The 2,373-nt window shown below is 32.7% G+C and overlaps 1 protein-coding gene across 4 annotated transcripts in view; it reads right to left on the reverse strand.

Annotated features, from left to right (window-relative positions):
* The window catches only part of LOC106868732 (uncharacterized), a 117,768-nt gene extending 116,279 nt beyond the window's left edge, over nucleotides 1-1,489 (reverse strand). For 2 of the 4 annotated variants that reach the window (XM_014914130.3, XM_052967058.2), the window contains exon 1: nucleotides 1,126-1,433. The gene's annotated coding sequence lies outside the window, so the exon portion shown is untranslated. Of the gene's footprint in view, nucleotides 1-860; nucleotides 1,067-1,125 lie in introns of those variants that run through there. The other 2 variants (XM_014914129.3, XM_052967057.2) reach the window with 2 other exon arrangements.
* Between the last annotated feature and the right edge of the window lie 884 nt (nucleotides 1,490-2,373).

Consider the following 2,373-nt stretch of genomic DNA (forward strand, 5'->3'; position numbering starts at 1 on the left):
TTCAACTAAGCATAGTAGGAAACAATGACAAAGAATATCATCTGTCAACTAATTATATAAATTAGATGACTCTAATCAGGAAATATATTGAAGGATCTGCTTATTCTTGTAGTAACAATTTACCTAAGTAGTTTACATTTGATGAACAGGAAGAATATTGCCCCTTTTGCATTTTAAGGCAGCAGCCTGGAAGAATATTGCCCCCTTTCTATTGAATTGGAAGTTGTTTGAAAGAATATTGCCCCCTTCTGTTTTATGGTAATGATTGTTTCCTTTTGCTACAAGCAGTGAAGGGACTCTTTAACAAAACAGTAAGGGCCCAGTTAGTAATAAAGGCTCAGTGATGAAGAAGATAAAAACAGAATAAGGTAGTTAGTAAGAACATAATTCACCTTTGTTGAATTTAAAATAATCTTTTGCCATTTCTTAAATAATTTTTTACCATCTTTTGTCATTTCTTTAGTTTTGTATAAAGAACATGTATAGATTTTTATCAAACTGGAATTGGTAAACAGCCTAATATGTTTGGTTTAAAGATCTAATATGAGAAGAATAAATAGATAATTCTAGACAATGTTAAACAAAAACAAAAAAGAAAAATTTAAAAAATGAGAGACAGACAGAAATTAAGCATTTTGTATGAAATGGACAAAAAATTGGAAATGATTTGAGAAAATATGAAATGTTGGTGCAGAATCAAAAACCATGTTCACTTTATGAGATAAGAAACATGAAAGGAATGGAAAGTTGTCACCCAGACAAATAGAAAGAATAACAAAGAGAAAATATATGATAGAATGAAATAAATATTTTTAAGCAAGTTGAAAAATAAAAAGGAAAAAATATTAAAATTTGCTTACATTTGAATAAATTGTCTTTTATATGATTGACTTTTCTTTTTTTAATGATGGATACCTGTTGCTACAGGCAAAAGGTAATGAATGAAGCACGTTCTCAACAGTAGTTTATCTATCTCCACTGGAGTTTAGCTCTGTTTAGTGAAAGGCACTAAGAGCATTAACAAGCGAGAGAGACTGTTGAGAAGGAATATTGAGGGGTTCAACAGAAAGATGTGGAGAAGATTTTGCTGAAGCAAGGGTGGGGAGATAGAAATTATTTACTTACTTTCCCAGTAGCCAGTTATAATGCTCCTTTCAATAAGGTTTCTCAAAGAGCTCCAAATAGCATCCACAGAGGGAAGCATGAACAATTCTGTGTAGTTCAGAAGAGTACAGTGGCAGGCAGCAGATTCTAGAGAGTAGCAGCAGCAGTAGTAGCAGAATTAAGAAAAGAGAGAAGAAAAGAAATACCTAGGGAAAAAGAGAAAGTTTGGGATAGTGCAAGAGAGAGAAGAGATGAGCAAGGAAAAGGAAGAATGAAGAGAAGTAGATGGAGTGAAAGGAGGAGAAGAATCTTCAAGTAACAGCTGCCTTGAATAGCAATAATGATGGTAGTAGTGACAGTAGTAACGATGGTTGGTTGTGATAATGATAGTAGTGGGATAATACACGGATGTGAGTGCTGATGATTACATGGCCATGGAGAAGGAATACTCTGATGCTAGTTGTAGAAGCAGTAATACTAAGATAACTGTCCAGCTTATGGACATTTATTAAGTATGCTGGTATTTTACCAGCTTATGTTTATTAAGACCTACAATAAATTACAATACTTTAATGTTTGTGTCAATCCTTTCTTTAGCTTTGAATACACACCACTATACTAGAATTCACCAAAATCACTCAAAATCACATGTATTTTATTAGATTATGGCGAGTCAACATCACTGATCTACATACATCCCAACAAGTGAATGTAATTTGTCTTAATGTTTCTTATAGAGGTATGAGAATCTGAGATATTCATACAAGGAAATTGCAAAGTTGCAACATTACCCATGGCTCTGAAGATGCAAATTAAGCAAGACATGTCCAACTGGAAATTGAAACTTAGATTTTGGAATCAGCTTGTTAAGATCTTATAATCTTACTATAAGGTGAAGAATAACTTTACATCAGCATTTTCATAAGTAAAGCTTTTATTAAAGCTCTCATCAGGACACATTACACACAACCATATCCAGCTCCACCAACCCAACTCACCTCAATGATTATTACTTTCACTTATCAAAATTATTAATTATTCTAATTAGCAATTGTTGTAAATACTTGCAATGAAAGTTTTCAAAGACATGCAGTTCACCACTGAAGAAAATTTCCACAATTTTAACCCTTTAACATTTAATCCAGCCATATCTGGCCCAAATATTCTACCCATTTTATGTTAAAACTGACCAAATCCAACTTCTCACACCTTCCCTACAATGTCATTCTCAAAACATACAAACACATCATTAAAATATTGAAGCTACAA

This window comes from Octopus bimaculoides, chromosome 4, assembly GCF_046866305.1.
Source record: "Octopus bimaculoides isolate indiv1 chromosome 4, ASM4686630v1, whole genome shotgun sequence".
NCBI classification, from domain to species: domain Eukaryota; kingdom Metazoa; phylum Mollusca; class Cephalopoda; order Octopoda; family Octopodidae; genus Octopus; species Octopus bimaculoides.